This window comes from Eleutherodactylus coqui, chromosome 2 (assembly GCF_035609145.1).
Source record: "Eleutherodactylus coqui strain aEleCoq1 chromosome 2, aEleCoq1.hap1, whole genome shotgun sequence".
Taxonomy (NCBI): Eukaryota; Metazoa; Chordata; class Amphibia; order Anura; family Eleutherodactylidae; genus Eleutherodactylus; species Eleutherodactylus coqui.
In genome coordinates this window covers 311,831,511-311,850,749 of record NC_089838.1, presented here as the reverse complement: position 1 = coordinate 311,850,749, position 19,239 = coordinate 311,831,511, and positions in this window count along the sequence as shown.

Genomic DNA, 19,239 nt, shown 5'->3' with positions numbered 1-19,239 from the left:
CCAAATAGCCAGAGTGGGAAGCAGCTACAAAGAATGTCTCTCCCTTTAGAGGATCGAACATGTCCATGCATTACATGAACAGCCTGTAGAAGTCAAAGGTTCAAGTAGTTTGCACAACTGGAGGTGACAAGCTACTGAGAAATAGATGGGATTGAACCAGTAACCAACAATATGAGTCTTTTCAAACTACTGAGGATAAAGTAGTGTGAAGTACAGGAAGCAATATGAACAAATGCACCAGGCCTGCTTGTACCTTACTGGTTCGTCAAGTGGAGTACCTGCTCCAAAAAGGCAACCCTACTATGGGAGAAAGACCAGGCACCGATCTGAGACTAACTGGTAACAACTACGCTGAACACTAAACCTAGGTAAGATGAGGGAATAACCTGGCTGAAACTCGAATAATTAATACTGGAACCTCATAGTACTTAAACACTAAATACTCCGGCACAGCAAGTGACCAGAATACATACAGTATAAATCGATGTCCTTAGGCCTAAAGGACTGGCTTATATACCCTACAACTATAATAGACTGACGGGGTAAAATGGCAATCCAGTCAGCCTATCAGCGATGGCAGCAGAGGGATATATTAGTTCCTTGGTGTTCAGTAGAGATGAGCGAGCACCAAAATGCTCCGGTGCTCGTTACTCGAGCCGAGCTTTTTGTAATGCTCGAGAGCTGATTTCGAGTAACGAACCCCATTGAAGTCAATGGGAGCCTTGAGCATTTTTCAATGGAGCCACGGCTGCTGCCGGCGGCTCCATTGAAAACAATGGTCTGCCGATACCCCTGAATTGTTTTTCATGGAAGGGCTTTACATATAAGGCAGATCTTTCTTCATTCCCGCTAATAAAAAGAATTCCCTGCTGCTACATCTGCCACATCTGTGACAGATGCAGCAGAGGAATTCTTCAATTCCCTACCGCAGCTGTCACACCTTTACATATAAAAACCCACTTACATGTAAAGGCCTTCCATGAAAAACAATTCATGGCAGCAGTCGCGGCTCCATTGAAAACAATTTAATGTGTGTCCTGTCCAGAGGCGTAACTTAAAGCTCCTGGGCCCCAATGCAAAATGTGTAACAGGGCCCCTAATTATAATGTTTTATTTATAGTATTAGGCTCCCTATATGGAGAAGAGAGGCCTTATGGGCCCCCTAAAGCTCCTGGGCCCGAGTGCGACTGCGTCCCCTGCACCTACTATAGTTACGCCCCTGGTCCTGTCCATCCGCACTATATAACAAGACTGTACTCATTTTGCATATACTTTAGCAAAAAATAAACATGTGGGGAGGAGAGTGTGAAAAATTCTCCAGCACGGGAGCACTGCGTGGTGCTCGCTCGAGTAACGAGTACTTTCGAGTATGCTAATGCTCGAACAAGCATGCTTGCTCATCTCTAGTGTTCAGTGCTGAATGGCCCGCCGTGTCGTATGGTCTGGATTGACGCACTGATTTTGTCACCCCAGATCGAAGAGAACCTGGAAGTCACAGCGCAGCTGGTTCCGTGACAAATGGCAGTTATGCAATGCTTCATTTCCCCTGTGGTGGCGCTGTAAGGATATTGAACACTTGCTCTCAGGTTTCCCTCACAGTTCATAGTTGATCTATAAGGATTTCAGTAGCAGAACACCCTGTGACCCATTTATTGTAAGGAGAGCCTTCTAACGAAAAGCAAATGTCCAAAGGGGACAACCCCTCTAAGGTTAAAAAACTGAAGCACTACTGGTTCCAAATTGGTACTGTCAGGCTGCCTGTCCACGGGTGCTTTTGCATTGCATTCCCCGCAGCGATAATCCGCCAAACCCAATTTGCTATGGTAAGCGCAGACCCCCTGTCCAGGAGCGGAGAATCACAGCGATTCTCCATTCGCGGCCGGCAATTCGCAGGATGCTGCGAATTGCTGCGATTCTCCGCAGTGAGCCTGTCAGATAGGCTCACCGCAGAGATCTGTCTGCTGGCTCCTGCTCCCGGGCGGCGGAGATCTACCACGAGATACCAGAAATCCCGTGGACAGGCAGTCTTAGTAAGTTCTATTAATGCAAGGATCAAAATAAGGCAAAATGCCAGCAGGGTAGGAAATTCTAAAATATTTTAAAAAATTCTAAACAGCTTTAAAAAAATACTGCCACGTTCTTGTTGGGAAGTTTTGAAATGTCCTCGGTCGTACAAGGGTGAAGGTTCAACCAAATTACATCACACAAAAAACCTACTCACGCGTTTCAAGGTAAATGTTCTTAGTCACAGCAATGTAAAAGAGGCTTTCGGCTTTTATTATACTGATGTCACTATTTTTTATAGATGTTTTTGATAACAGCTTATGTCAACATCTAGTGGTGATGCCCAGAGACTCAGGTGTCCCACTGGGCTCTGATACATGACCCTGTTAGCTAAGGTCTCTGTCACAAGGGCGACAGCGATATCGCCACTACAAAATCGCAGCTTTTTCCACACTATTTTGTAGCAACACTGATGTGTTTTCCTGCGGAAGATCACGCTTCGCATTGCTGCTTCCTGTGATAAACTCGCGTGATTTTATTGCAAGGTTGGGTCCAGTTCCTCCCGCTGCTCTCCGGAGCTCTGCCGGGTATCTTGCAGTCCTTGTTTGTCCACAGAAGATCACTTCCTGGTTGTGCGATTCATAAATCCCACCCCCAGGAAGCGATGGCTCTGATTGGTTAATCCAGCATTACTCAGCCAATCAATGCAGCGCTCGATGAACCAATGTGAGGGCTGTGATTGGTTCATCCAGCTCTGCATTGATTGGCTAAGCAGAGTTTGAAGAACCAAATCACGTTGTGGAGGCGGAATTTATGAATTGGCTGAGCTACGGCATTCATTGGCCAATTCCTAAATCCCGTCGTCACCAATCAGAGCCATCGCTTTCTGAAGGTGGGATGAACCAATCAGAGCCATCTCTTCCTGGAGGCAGGGGGGCAAGGAATGCAGCTAGGGCTTGTTTAAGGGCTAGGGAAATGTATCGCATCCCACGAAAATCGCTAGTTCGTGAAATGCGATGCAATAAACAAGGAGGCTCCATAGGGAAACATGGGCTACAAAACATACCAAATCACTCAAATATTCAGCATGCCACAATTTTTCGCAACATAGTATCAGAGAAAACATTGCAAATGTGAAGGAACCCATTGGAAAGCATGGGCTTCGCATACACGCGATTTGTAGCTCCGTCATATCACAAGAAAAATCGCACGATTTCGTATCCCATGTGAAAGCAGCCTAATTTTGCCATCTCCTAAATTAATGACCTCCGGGACCTGAACTGAAACGGCTACAGTGCTCCCTCTATGAACCCTTTGCATGCCACGATATACATTAATCGAGATATGTAAGGGGTTAATAGCAAGGATCGGTGCCTGCATCTGAGCCTGCGCCATCCACAGGTTAGTAAGTTTACATCTTGTTGCATCAAATGCCACCCTGCTAGGACATAAACTTACATCTTGTGGTTAAAAATGTGATCATGTTACAATGTATGTTACAAAAAGGGGCAAATAAATTCTAGTACTAATGCATACCAGCAAGTAATAGAGATCACAATGTCACCTGGACTAACAGAGAAATGAAAAAGAAGGAATAGTTTTTTGTTAGAAGACCCGCCCACTACAAATAAGCTGACCATTAACTGTGGAGAAACCTGGCAGTAAGTGTTTATTTCCCCTGCAGCACCACCGCAGGAGAGATAAAGTATTACACAGTTCCCATTGAAATCAATGAGCTGTTTGAAGGACCCAACATTTCCATGCATTACTCAGAGGAGTCTTTCTGCTTTAGGCAATAGATGAGAATCCTGAACATAGGACCCCTCTCTATTAAAGGGATATTCCCAAGATAGACTTATCCATAGGATAGGTGATAAAAGTCTAATCAGTAGGGGTCTTACCACTAAGTACCCCATCAATCCTGAGAATGGAGGTCCCATGTCCTCCTCACTGCAGGATCACATCTCCCTCTCGCAATGATGCCAGACTGACTGCAGCTGTTACTTCTTTCATTTCATTGGGGCTCACGGAAATAGCTGAGCGCTTGTATTCGTCTATCTCCAGCAGTCCCGTTGAAAATTAATGAATAAATCTTGTTGCTATTGTATAGCGCCAACTTATTCCGCAGCGCTTTCAGGTAATTTTTTTTATTACCCCCCACCAAGCTGAGTACTTATTTTACTGACCTCGGAAGGATGGAAGGCTGAGTCGACCTTGAGCCGCCTACCTGAACCACAGGGGATTGAACTTGCAACCTTCAGGTTATGAGCGAGAGCTTACACTCTGCACCACACGAGGCAAAGTGACCACTCTTCCATTCAATCTCCACCTCGCTGCAGTGGGTGTAGTAAGCCCTCAGTGAGGAGACCCGGGACCCTCGATCTTGGGACTGGTGGAGGTCTCGGCGATGAGACGGCAACCAATCAGAGTTTAATCTTCTATCCTATAGAGGACAGCGATTTGTTATAGCGATCATATGAGCGATGAACGTGACGTCATTGCTTCCTCTTTTAGCAAAGCCCGGGTCAACAGGGTCGGAGGCTCAGTGAAAGGGTAAGCAAGGGTTATTTTATTTTTTTGCATCATTACTTACCTTGGGGCATTTTTTCTGTCAGACAACCCCTTTAAGAGTAATTTTTTCTACATTATTTATGTGGTTCCTCTGTGATCTGCAGCTTTATAGTATATGACCATCCTTAGTAATATCTGACACTGCATTCCACGTCTTATCTCCGAGGTTACAGATGTTGTTTTGGAGCAGCTGTTGTTCCACCAGTTTTTTATAAACTCTTGCTATTTTCGGGAATTTTCTTCGAAAGTTTTGTTGCATGCAGGAAAGAAGATAAACAATTGCTTTAATTGCTATTTCATGGAAGGCCAAAACATGTAGAGTTTTTCGTTATGGAGGCCGCATGCTCATGGATATATTCTGGATCCATGTCACACGGATCTCAAACATGATGCCCATAGAAATCTATAGCTCAATACTGTATCTCCATGTGCCTCGATTATACATGGAAGCACACGGAGGTTTCTTCTTAAAGGTTCGGTGAGAATCCAACACATATACTCGGGACGTATTCTTCCCAGGAATCTTTGCTTCTAGTGAACAGTAACATTCTTCAGGATGGCATCATATGTCGGCACACACAGCCTATGCCCTCAACTATCTATGGCGTTTCATACAGTTGAATGGAGCAGCAGTGTGCATGCTCGGCTTCCATTCCATTCAAGTGCCTCTTCACTTTTTTGGAGGTTGAGGGGGGGCAGAGATGAGGAGAGGGGGACACAGGACGCCTTTTATGGAGATCTGTGGTAAGACCTGAACTGATCACTTTCTCTGATCTGGGATTCCGTGTCCCCCACTTCTCATCATTGCAGGGGTTATGCATCCACTTGTATTGACGTGGAGATTGAATGAATTCATGGTCATGTATGCATTGCCGCTACTCTATTCATTTTAATGGGGCTAATGGAAATAGCAGAGTACATGGGCTCAGCTATCTCTGGCAGCATCATTGAAGATCAATGGTGTGATACTGCACTCATACTCGACCACCGCTCCATTCAGTCTCATGTTCTTGGGATCAGTGGGGGTCCCAGCGGTGATAAAAGTCAATCTTTGGTAAACCCCTTTAAGATGGTGGTGTGAATCCCAAACTTAGGACCCTCCTCTCTTAAAAGAAACAAAACAGTCAGCGGCTGCAAAGAACATTTCAACTCTACAGGATTTATGTATGCATGATGCAGACAGCCTATTGAATTTAATGGGCATCATGTAGTACTTCATTGCCCCTGTGGTGGCACTGCAAATGAATCGAGCCCCTGCTGGCAATTTCTTTACAGGTTGAGGCTTCTTTCCCACGAGTGTATATCGGCTGGCTGTTTTCATGGCCGGACGATATGCGCTGTGATCTGATGCATTGGATTCCAATGCATCAGATCACATGGGTGTATTTGTGAGACATAAAAATGCCCGGCCAAGCCAATATAGCGCCGGGCGTTTTTACGTTGGACCCAAAACACAGTCCTGGAACTATGTTTTGGGCCGTAATAAGTCGGCCTCTACATGGGCTCCTATGGGAGCCCATGGCAGTGGCCGAAGGTGGAAGGGAGTTTAGCAGCGTGGCTGTTGAACTCCCTCCCTCTATTCTCCTCCCCTTTCCCGTACAGGCTCACCTCTCTTACTCCCAGCTCGTTCTGAGCCTGCGATAGGGAGAGAGGGGATATGGGAGATGGCCTGGGGAGGTCGGCGTAATAGCACCGGCCTCACCAGGCCATATGAATGGGCGCACAAGCATTTGATTTGTGCACCCGTTTACCAGTTTTTTCGCCCCCAAAGTAGCATACATGCGCTCGTGTGAAAGAAGCCTGAAGCTGTTCACTGGGGTCCCAACTGTGATCGGTTAATCATCAGTTCTAACTATAAGTAATGGGGGAGCATGGTGCCTCAGTGGTTAGTACTGTCTTCATGCAGTGCAGGGTCCTGGTGTTACTTCCAGTATTCGACCCAGTGGTCACGTGACTGCCAGGTGCCCTCTGCCAAGGCAGAGCTGTAGGGTCCTTGCAGACCCAAATTAGCTCTGTTAGTGAGTACTCTCACTACAGGGGGATTTTTCCCCCTGTAACTGGGGCTCCTATGGATGCCCCAGTTGCAGTGGAAAAGTGAGAAATTTACAAAAAGATAATGTGAATGACCCCCAGTGGTCTTATATGACGTCTTGTCATGGGAAACATAGATGTAAAAAGAAATAGTTACAAAAATAAATGTAAAAATTTGTAGAATAAACTAAAAATATGTATATAAAAAAGAAAAATGACCCACTGCCGACGCCAACCTAAACCGTCGCCATATGCAACCTGTAATCCAAAACCATACATATTATATATCAAAATGTCCGAAGCAAAATGAAGATTCCTGTACTTTATTTTGGCATAAATATACAAAAATAAAAATAGACAACTATACATTAAATATCACGGGGGAAAAAACACAGCAAAATATAATTTTGATAGCTGAAGAAAAAAAAAAGGGCAGTAAAACCACCACATGGGTAAAATCCCTAAAACGCGTCTGGTCCTTTAGGTACAAAACAGCCTGGTCCTTAAAGGGGTTAAGAAAAGATGCCAATCTTGTGGCTTCATAGATGGCTATGACATGAACTGTGAACAAAAAATAAATAAATCAGACTTGATTAAGCTGTCCCCAGCAAGCCTTATCTTATTTTCCACAGTTAATTAGTAACTCAACTTCCTAATCTGATTCTCTGAATCCCTAATTCCCAGAAATGCCTCGACCACAAGCCAATCCGGTCTCTAACGCTCAGCAGATTTTTTTTATTTTAATTACCTACGGAACAATGATGATTAATCACTCAGAACTGTAAGTAGCATCAATACCGCGATGGCACATATATTACATGGATGGTCATTCATAGGAATGGCAGCCGGCTAATACTACAGTACAGTGGCTGCTGCAGAGGACACGCTCGGCTGGCTATGGTTGTCTTAAGAACGATCAAACGGAATATAAGAGGTTGAAGGGCGTGTTCCGGGCAAAGGCCAAAAAAGACAGGGAGCAGTACTATAATGCTCTGGCTGATGAAGCTGAGGAGGGTCTGAAGTCAAAGAATCTAAGAGCAGCATACAAAGCAGTCGTCAGAATACGAGGGTCCTCAGGGACCAGCCGGCCTATGCCAATCCACAAATCTGATGGCAGCCCTTGTACCAACCATGACGAGAAACTCCAATGCTGGCATGAACATTTCTCACCCGCCCTAAACCATCCACCGGATAATCCGTGTCATGACCTAGCATCCGTTGCCGTGGATGACTATTCTGTGCCTATGGATGCTCCGTCACGGGAAGAGGTCCATTCTGCTATTCAGAAACTGAGACAGGGTCTCAAGACCGGCAAGGTCTTCGTGCACGTTCTACTCTCAGGGGTACAACCACTCCTGACCTCCAAGCGGAGAACCAAGCAGTCAGGCTTAATGGCAGGCCACTCCACCATGGATGCCATATTCGCTGCTAGGCTCCTCTCAGAGATACATAGGAAACTTAACAGACCGCTCCTTGTCACGTAGGTCGATCCCAAGGCTGCGTTCGACTCGGTCCACAGAGAAGCCCTATGGAAGGCCTTACACTAAACCGACTTAAAAACATGCCTCAGGGAACATCCGCCAAAGTCCATATCAACAGTTCAACATCTGCTAGTTTTGAGACCTCGTCTCAGGAATGGCAGCCGGCTAATACTACAGTACAGTGGCTGCTGCAGAGGACACGCTCGGCTGGCTATGGTTGTCTTAAGAACGATCAAACGGAATATAAGAGGTTGAAGGGCGTGTTCCGGGCAAAGGCCAAAAAAGACAGGGAGCAGTACTATAATGCTCTGGCTGATGAAGCTGAGGAGGGTCTGAAGTCAAAGAATCTAAGAGCAGCATACAAAGCAGTCGTCAGAATACGAGGGTCCTCAGGGACCAGCCGGCCTATGCCAATCCACAAATCTGATGGCAGCCCTTGTACCAACCATGACGAGAAACTCCAATGCTGGCGTGAACATTTCTTACCCGCCCTAAACCATCCACCGGATAATCCGTGTCATGACCTAGCATCCGTTGCCGTGGATGACTATTCTGTGCCTACGGATGCTCCGTCACGGGAAGAGGTCCATTCTGCTATTCAGAAACTGAGACACGGATGCGCTGCTGGCTCCGATGGCATTCCACCCAAACTGCTGAAATGCACTATTGAGCCGATAAGCACTGCTTTACATCAACTATTTCTGCAAGTCTGGTCCTGTGGGAAAGTCCCTGTCGAATGGAAGGAGAGCATCATCCTCGCCCTGTACAAGGAGAAGAGCCCAAAAACAACATGCACTAGCTACAGGCTGATAACGCTCCTTTCAGTTCCCGGCAAGGTCTTCGTGCACGTTCTACTCTCAGGGGTACAACCACTCTTGACCTCCAAGCGGAGAACCAAGCAGTCAGGCTTAATGGCAGGCCACTCCACCATGGATGCCATACTCGCTGCTAGGCTCCTCTCAGAGATACATAGGGAACTTAACAGACGGCTCCTTGTCACGTAGGTCGATCCCAAGGCTGCGTTCGACTCGGTCCACAGAGAAGCCCTATGGAAGGCCGTACACTAAACCGACTTAAAAACATGCCTCAGGGAACATCCGCCAAAGTCCATATCAACAGTTCAACATCTGCTAGTTTTGAGACCTCGTCTGGTGTTCGACAAGGTTGCGTCTTGGCTCCTGCACTCTTCTGCAGGGCCATGGACTGGATCCTTCAGCGTATTGTTCAATGTAATGGGGTCACTCTTCCGGAGTACAATTTCACCGACCTGGACTACGCCGACAGGTTGCACTCCTGGACTTTGCATCTAATAACCTGAGACACTCATTGGAACAGTTTGATTCTGAGGCGTCCTGTCTTTGGCTCCACATCTCCTAGCAAAAAAACAAGCTTCAGAATTTAGGAGCCGGCGCAATCCCTCCGGACCTAGATGTAAACGGCCAGAGAGTCTACGCTGTCAGTGAGTTCGCGTACCTCGACAGCGTTCAGCACACAGATGGGAGGGCACTTCCGGACATCCTGCGGAGAACAGTGCTGGCAGCCTCGGCGATGAGGTCCCTGGATATACTCTGGGGGAGGCAGAACATAACACTTAGGACTAAGATTTGATTTTACCGGACCTGTGTAATGCCAATATTATTGTATGGCTTGGAAACCTGGACTTTACTGTTGCAAACCGTCTGGAGTTCTTTCACATGCGATGCCAACACCAGATTCTCCGTGTCCGTTGGTTCTACTTCACCAAAAACAGCAAAATACAGGCTTGCACGGAGCTTGAGTCAATCACAAAAACAATAACAAGGAGACAACTCGCATCTTTGATCATGTTACATGCTTGTCAGAAGCTGTCCCGATTATGCTGATTTATGCTGATTAATCATCTTATATATCTTTAAAGTGTTAAGAGCGCCATTTTATTGATGTGGAGCTCCAAAGGTGCAGCATAAGCATGGAGTTAAATAATATTCAGGCTGCCTGCAGTATGGCTGGCCTTAGCTATGTGAAACCCATGTAGTCGCGCACGGTACTAGCCATCAGATTGTAAGGTGGTTAGAAGACAGATGTAGGATGGGGACAATCATCCCCCTTAGTTCTGCCTAGCCAGATGTTGTGATCTTGGCTCCAATATTGTATCTATGATTTGTGCTGTATCTATGTACGGAGTTTGGTTCTTGTGCCATATACAGTGATACCTCGGGTTGCGAGCGCCTCAGCTTGCGAGCTTCTTGACTTGCGAGCAGGCTCTCTCCTGAATTTTTGCTCTGATTTAAGAGCAAAAACTCGGGTTACGAGCCTGCTCGCAAGTCAAGAAGCTCAAAAGCTGGCTTGAGAGCGGGGCGGGGGGGCTAATACTCACCTACCACCGTCGTTCGGGTCCCTCGTGATGGTCTGGGGCGCTGCTGCAGGCTGTCGCGTCCTCCTCCACGCTGACAGAGCATTTCTTTCTGGAAGTGGAACTTGAATGCCCAGCCTCCAGCAAGCTAATGCTTTGATTGGTTAATCCAGTGACGCATCAGCCAATGAAAGCTGGCGCTGGGTTAACCAATCACAGCCATTCATTAATGGCGTTTCAATTCATTTCAATGGGGAAAAGTGATTTGACATACAAGTGTTTTGGCTTAAGAGCTCTGTCACGGAACAGATTAAACTCGTAAGCCAAGACACCACTCTATATGTTATTATGAACTTAGTTCTGGGGCTATACTTATGGTATGAGCTTACTTCTGGTTTTGTAGTGAGAAGCTTGATACTGGTGCTGTATTTATGTACTGAGCTTGGTTCCAATGCTGTATTTATGCTATGAACTTTGTTCTAGTACTGTATTTATGTAGAAAAACTGAAACCAGCTCTCCCACACCAGACTATCCTGGAATCAAAGAAGTGTGGTGCAGGGAAGGAAGGCACCCCAGAACACAAGATTTCTTCCAGCACTCCTATAAAGTTAAAAACAAAACTTTTATGATAGAATGCTTGAAAACATCCTCACAGAAGCATATTGGAAAAAAGGGGAACGATTTTCGAGCTTTGTTCTGTTGCTGTATTTACCATATGCTATGAACTTGATTTTGGTGCTGTATTTATGTACTGAACTTGGTTCTGGTGCTGTATTTATGTTATGAACTTTATTCTGGTGCTGTATTTATGTACTGAACTTGGTTCTGGTGCTGTATTTACCATATGTTATGAACAGGATTTTGGTGCTGTATTTATATTTTGAGCTTGGTTCTGGTACAGTATTCAGTCACTGAATTTTTCTGGTGTGGTTATGCTGCCATCTTGCTGCTTTCTGCACAAGCAGAGTAGAGGCAGATTAATTATCTATTAGTGCAATATAAATATATTTTTTTGGTTATGATGGGAGGCGCTAAATAAGATTCCACACAGAGTACGTCTAACCTAAAGCCGGCACTGGCCTACAGTCACTATTGTAAGGGTCTTTTTAATAGAGCAATTTGCTCCAGTAGATGAGCGCCAATCAACACGATTGGTTATTGTCTTCCAGGCCTTTACACAGGCAATTAGGACTCTATAAGGCTCTATAAGGAGACAAACAATCATTCATACAGCAGTCATTGGTCGGCTGTACATATCTATTTTGGAGGGGAAGAAATACAGCTAACCAGCAAGCATTTTTATGCTTGCCATAACAAACTAATGAACCAACTAATGAATGTTTCAGGAAGCGGACACGGATCCACCTTGCCACACACTGATTTGACTTTATGCCATCAATGGAAGCAGTGCAACGTGCCACAAGCGGGAAGAGGCCTACACTCTCTGAGGTGGCTGTGGAGCCATGTCATGATGGAAAACTCCTCAGCACCTTCTTCTCAGGGAACTCACGTCAGCTCAGCTGTGATTAGCTCTGCCCCTCGACCAATCATGTGACTTGAGTTACGTGATCTATGACATTATCACAAGTCCTTCAGCAACTGCATTACAGTGAAATTACTAAGTTACATTAACTATTTAGTTCCCTATTCTGACTCCATCTTCTTATTAAATAAAATCCAGCATCACTACCCTTTTCTAAATGAGCTGCAGTGAAAACAGTTGCTCTTGACTTGCGGTTAAAGTACTTTTATACTTTAGTGCCACACTTCCAGGTCACTAGAGCAGCAGTTGGCTAACCTGTTTCCACCCTTGACTCCTCCAGATGAGGTTTGGTCTTCACTTCAGGGTCCAAGCAGTTACTTGTGCAGCTGCTGATTCTACATAGGGCCGAAGCGTGGTACCTGATGATGTGAACTGAGATTTGTCTGCACAACTAGCAGTGGTCAGGGCTGGCAGCACAACTTCCAGTGGTCAGGGCTGGCAGGGCTGGCAGAAACGATATCCAGGCAAAGGTCAGGGCAGGAAGCTGGCAAATTGTGAAGCTTAAAAACATAGCTGAGCTTGGGAGCAGAGAGGTCAGGATAGTCAGGAAACAAGCAGAGGTTAGAGTCTGAGAACAACATAAACTGGGGCTTTGTCACAAAGGGTATAGAACCAATTGCTTAGGCATCTGCTATGGAGGGAGGATGCCTAATAAAGCTTGAGCTGATAGGTTTAGGGAGCACATGGGAGCCTGATGGGGGACACTAGAGAGCCTGCAGAGGAATGAATATGGCGTTCAGTGTGAGAATGGGAGTGTGGCCCCACCGCATCCCTAGCAGCAGGTGAGCAGGGTTGGTAGCAGCAGTGTGTCATGACAGAATGTTTGCTAGTTCAATGGCTAATCATTAGTACATTTACATCATCTGGTCATCAGGCAAAAAAAATGTTTGGTGAATGTTCTTGCCTAAGTGTGAAGAGCTCTTAAAGACTATGGAGACTTTTATTTGTAAATTTCTCAATTTTTTTTATAAATCAATGTATTTTTGGATATAGAGCATTTCTCTACTAGGTTTTCATTGAAAATTTTCAACCATTTCCTTGCTAGGCTTAAGGCCCTTTTACACGCAAAGATGATCCTTCAAATGACTGAAAGATTGAAAACTTTTGCAATCTATTTGCATAAAACATATGTCCAGCTGTGTAAACATCTGCTGACACATTCCTTTGTTCTCCTTGTGGCTGTCCGCAGATTGCATTTTTCTCCTTGCGGCTAGTGTAAACATGCTGCGGACAGAACATCCTGCAGTCTTTTGAAGGATGAGCGAAATACATTCAAATGGAATGTATTTGCTCAGTCTTCCAGTGGTTGAACGATGGATTTTAGGTTCAACTAAAATCCATTGTTCAAATGAAAAGTGCACAATGCCCATGTTAATATGTAATGGTTATCGCTCATTTTCTGCAGTTTGGACGAATATTGTGGTATAATTGTTGCGCGTAAAAGGGCCTTTACACTATCTTGTGAACACACTGATACTGTCAGCTGGAGGACCGAGTCTTCTAAAATCCTTTAGGCAGGCTGACTGATGGTCTGTTCAGCACTGAATGTAATAACAGGAGGTGGGCTGGGGGAGTTGTGAAAGATGAAGTTTATTACAGAGGAAAGAGGAGAAATTAACAGTTTATGTTACAGCAGGGTGAAGAAGGAAATGAATGATTACTTTATTGCCAGGGGGAGAAGTTTAGCCTGCAGTCATCGCACGCAATGTCAGCTGTCTGTAGCCGGGAGGGAAGGCAGACAGTGTGATGTTTCAATCCTACAGAGCAAAGCAGATTGAGTGTACAGATTTTTCTGTGTCGATCGGCTCTGTATACCGTACAAGCATAATAAGGAAACGGTTGAACTTTTTTACCAATTACACATTTTTTTTAAATACAAAAATACATTTATTTAGTTTTAAAAAATCCAAACAAAAGGTGTCCATAATTATGAAACTTATCAGCACAGTACTCAGGACCTAACATGACAGTGAAAAATGGTGGACAGTCACTTTAAAGGCCCATTTAGACACAGCGATCATCGCTCAAAATTCATCCAAACGATGGCTTTTGAGCAATAATCGTTGCGTCTAAATCCTACCATCGTTTGCTTTTCTGCTGAATGATGGATTTCACATGAGCATGAAATCCATGGTTTGTGATAGCGGGGACTGCAGGCTGAGTTCTCAGAAGACAGTGCTGATAACATTGTTATTAGCCAACAGCCCATGGCAGAACAAAGGACATGTATTTAAAGAACACACCACCTGCTGTTCTGTAAATACATCTCCAGGCGGCTCATTAACATGCAAATGATGTTAATTAGCTGCTAATGGACATTAGTGCCTAATAGTAGCTATGCAAAATGATTGCTCAAAACTATCACTCAAACTGTCTTTTGCATGTAAATAGGGCGTTAGAGTAAACAGATTGCAGATCTTTACCAGGTTTATTACAAGGCAGAATGGGCTGTTCAGTACAACTAATTGGTGAAGGCTCCATAGTCTCCAAGCCATCAATAGCTGATATGAAAGCAGACAAATTGCAAAGGAAAAAAGTCCACATAGCAGGAAGCATTGACTTTTTTGGTTGGAGGACAGATGGGTTCAAGGCAAGCACTTACTAAATCAATCAAACAAACCAAAAGTCAAAATTTTTCCCATGTTTGTTAGAAATACTGGGAAAAAAAGGATCAAGGCGCAGGCTTATGGCTCTTTCCCTTTATAAGCAATGGGATGCGGGCAACCCCCGCAGTGATTTTCAGGGAAGAGCTTGAAATATAAGCCCTTCCCTGAAAATCAACCCTAGCTAGTGTAACATATATAAAAAATATATACTCAGCTCTCCGCCACTGTCGGGTCTCAGGCGCCTCTTGTCCCTGGCTTCCCCAGCAGTGTTCTGAAGCTCTTTCAGCTATTTCAAGCCCTTCCCGAAAATCACTGCAGGGGTTGTCTTCAGCCCATTGCTGTGGCAGGGGATACCTTCATCCCCACAGGGAGTCCCCTTGTCACTGAACACCGACAGTGCTGTCACAGTGTTCAGTGATGAGGGGACTCCACGTGGGGATATTTTACGCACAGCATGGATCTTGCCGCTGCATGGATGTCCTATCTTTTGCAGGTGCAAAGATTTTGCGCCTGTAGAAGACGGACATGTGAACACACCAAAGAGAACCAATGGTTCTATCAGACGCACTTTTTTTTTTGCGCTCGTCTGACTTCGTCCCTAAAGGGAATGTGCCATCAGAAAATAACCCATTATATAAATCACATTATTTGTATGAAACATTTTTTAAGAATTTTTCACATTGATCACAGAGCTTAAAGGGGTTGTCCCGCGCCGAAACGGTTTTTTTTTTTTTTCAAACCCCCCCCCCCCCCCCCCCGTTCGGCGCGAGACAACCCCGATGCAGGGACGTACAGAAAGCTTACCGGAGCGCTTACCTTAATCCCCGCGCTCCGGTGACTTCTATACTTACCTGTGAAGATGGCCGCCGGAATCCTCTTCCTCCGTGGACCGCAGCTCTTCTGTGCGGTCCATTGCCGATTCCAGCCTCCTGATTGGCTGGAATCGGCACGTGACGGGGCGGAGCTACACGGAGCCTGCATTCTGCACGAGCGGCTCCATTGAAGAGAGCAGAAGACCAGGACTGCGCAAGCGCGGCTAATTTGGCCATCGGAGAGCGAAAATTAGTCGGCACCATGGAGACGAGGACGCCAGCAACGGAGCAGGTAAGTAAAAAACTTTTTATAACTTCTGTATGGCTCATAATTAATGCACAATGTACATTACAAAGTGCATTAATATGGCCATACAGAAGTGTATAGACCCACTTGCTGCCGCGGGACAACCCCTTTAATAATAGGCCGACACTTCCTGATCTGCAGAGAAAGCTTTGCATCCGTCATCTCACTGACATCACAGGCAGGATTACCCTGAGAGGTGTCACCTATATGTAGATAACAGAGGAGCCGCCATTCACAATAGATATAAGATGTGACTATCTACTCCCCTTCCTGCAGAATGACCCTGCACAGGTCACAGAACATGTCTAGATGTGACTATCTACTCCCCTCCCTGCAGAATGACCCTGCACAGGTCACAGAACATGTCTAGAACAATCTCCCATACAAGTCAATGGGTCAGCTCAGGGGCGTAACTAAAGGCTCAGGGGCCCTGATGCAAAATGTGAGCTGGGCCCCCCCTCTATCTGTATCTGTACCTGTACCCATACAAAACCATGCTGCACAGAGACATAACTTGAAGCTTCTGGGCCCCAATGTAAAACCTGTAACAGGGCCACCAACTATAATGCTTTATTCATAGTACTGGGCTCCCTATATGGAGAAGAGAGGTCTTATGGGCCCCCTAAGGCTCCAGAGCCCACGTGCAACCGCATCCCCTGCATCCTCTATAGTTACGCCCCTGGGTCAGCTCCTGTCCATTGTGTGAATGGCCTATGAGGCTGCTGTAAAGCAGATCCCTAAATGCTGTTAAATGTAACCCAGGGATGATGGCTTCCCCCTTGGTCGTGTAGAGACAACAGAATAAAAAAATTCTACAATCATAAAATAAAAACTTTTTGGAAAAAAATATGTTTCTCTAGCTGCCTTGAATTAATAACTAAAAACTATTGGTGTAACTCTAAATGTAGAGATCAGGAGGACTGTTTGTCCAAGAGACATTGAGATGTGGGAACTGGTGCGGTAATGTAACGAGGAGTCAATAAACATGTTACCCAACTCATTACATCATTAGCAGCTGGGAAGTTATCTGGCGGGGACAGCGCACTGGTACTTGTATTGGGTTACAGATAAAGTGATTGACGTAGTTCTAGGGTCTCCATAGTCAGACGTGGCCAGAGGCTGGAAACACAGGATGTTTAATTCATTTAGAAGAGGGATTTTGCAAGGCTTTGTTTACAGTGCTAAGTACTCCTCTGTCCTTTTACCTCATGTTACTGAACAGGAACGCCACTGCTCTAAGTTGCAGCATGCCGGGAATAATGTGGTAACGATTCACTCAATTAGTGGTCAAAGCTCTCTGGGTCAAGGCTGGAAATGTCACTGAACTAATAGAACAAGGCTGTGAGGCAAAACAAGAATAAACCCAGACTAAATTTGGAATATACGGCTGCAGCAAACGTTAACTTGACTTTTCCTACATACTTTGTTGTGTTGTCAATTTAAAGCTTGCTACGTCTGTACCCACCATATAAATTTAGTTATGTTCCCTGTGTCCGTTCCTTAGATCTCCAGTTTCCTGGGTCTACAATACAATGTAGCAATGTGACTTCCACTGTAGCCAAATGTGCCACAATGTCGTGACCACTTTAGTATGCTGTTGTTGTCAACTTTTTTTTTAATCACTAGAACTGGTAAAACAAAAGAGTTGTGCCACTTCGGCTCTAATAATACTTCTAAGGGAGAATATCCTGCTAATATGGCACTCTATGAATGCATCATAGAGAGTGTTTAAAGCATACCTGAGTTTTAAACAAGTTTTCTAAAACACCCCAAGTTCTTCTTACCCTCATTTGCTGCTCTTTGCATCCTATTACGTGTCTGTAGGTTTTGATTTCCAGATGGTCATCCCCATTTTTCTGCTGTTTGCAATCCTCTATCAGTTAGGGTGTGTTTGAGAAATCTGCCGTTCTGCCAGTACTTCACTGTCCTGACTTTCTTGCCCTTACTTCCCATGCTGCATTGCACTGGCTCTGGTCCAGCCAGCAGGGAGACAGTATCTGAATGGCTGGCCCTATGTTTTACCAGGATGAGCAAGCATTTACAAATATTTTGGCCAAATGTTTAGTAAACTCACACAGTTTGTAGTTTAGCTCACCAAGGATTGTCTAGACTATATACAACTATAGCTGTCAGAGACTGCAGCCACAACCTATGATTTACCTCTCCTGGCAGCTGAGGCTCGTATGCTGCTCCTCTCAGTGGCAGATGCCCAGTTCCAGCATCTGCTCACACTGACAGTGGCCAGAAGAGTGAGCGCACTCACAGCTGTCCTCTTAAAGGGCCAGTGCACACCAAACATTATGCTACTGCCAATTCCATATCATCTACTAGAGTACTAGGACCAATTCCTGAGCAATGGCCTGGGAAGCAATCAGCAAAGCCCACAATCCGAGCAGTGGGTTTAAAGGGTGAAGAATGGGATACCTCAGGTGTCACCTCAGGGTTTGGCCCAAAGCCAACTAGTCTATGGCTTTGTGGATCCATGTCCATTGTTCCTAACAGTATGCATAAATGGACAACTGGGAGTTACTATTCTCCTTGTCAATTGTTATGTGTTGCTACACAGTGACACTGTTTAATCATGGCTAATATTGTCAGATTGTGTACATGTCGAGGAGAATAGTAATGCCCAGTTGTCAGTTTCATCCTATATTTCCAGGAGGAGTAACAGGAATAGCGCAATATACGGAGTTATAAGAAAAGGTGATCTAGAAATGCTATTTTATGTGGCATGCAAATATTTACGAAAACAGAGGCCCCATTTACTGGACCACAGAGGAGCGCTGACAGGTCCTCTTTAAAGCATTTAGTAAGTTGTAAGAGGCAGAAACATTCACAGGGTGCTGAAACGCTAGGTTTTTGCATTATGACCAAGACACTGTAGCATTTTGCTGGTGCAGCATTAAATATTAGCAGTGAGTCAGCATTGTTGTAACCAATCTGCCTGTCTGGAAGCCATTTCTTTACTCCTACACATGAAGCCCTGAAGGAAAAAAGAGAAACAAAGAGCTTTCAATCTGCAGGAGTGACTCACAGTCAAGTCTAAACATACTGCACACATCGTGGCTGCTCATCCTGTAGCCAGGCACGTTGAATATTGTCCAATATGGTATTACTTGTGTAGAGAGGTAAATGAAGTTGATGGTCAGATACGAGTTATCTTTCAATTTATACTTAGAAATTGGAATTTCCTATGTGTTTAATAAAGAATAGGGCCACATAGTGCCCCCTGTGGTTTGCTTTTTGACCCCTTTTTGAATATCAGTACTATATTTGCTATGTGCCAATCCAGTGAAACCGGCCCCATCACAGTAGAATCCTTAAATATAAGAAACAACAGTCCGTCTATCACATTACTTAATTCCCTTAAAACCCGGGGGTGTATGCCATCGAGACCCTGCAATTTGTCCATTTTAATCTTTTTAAAGGCAGCTCTGCACTTCTTCCTGGGGTTAGACTGGTGAAATCTAATGGAGAGTTTAGTTTATCACCTTACATTTCACCTGACATTTCATTTATCCCTGTGAATATCCTGGATAAAAAAAAAAACT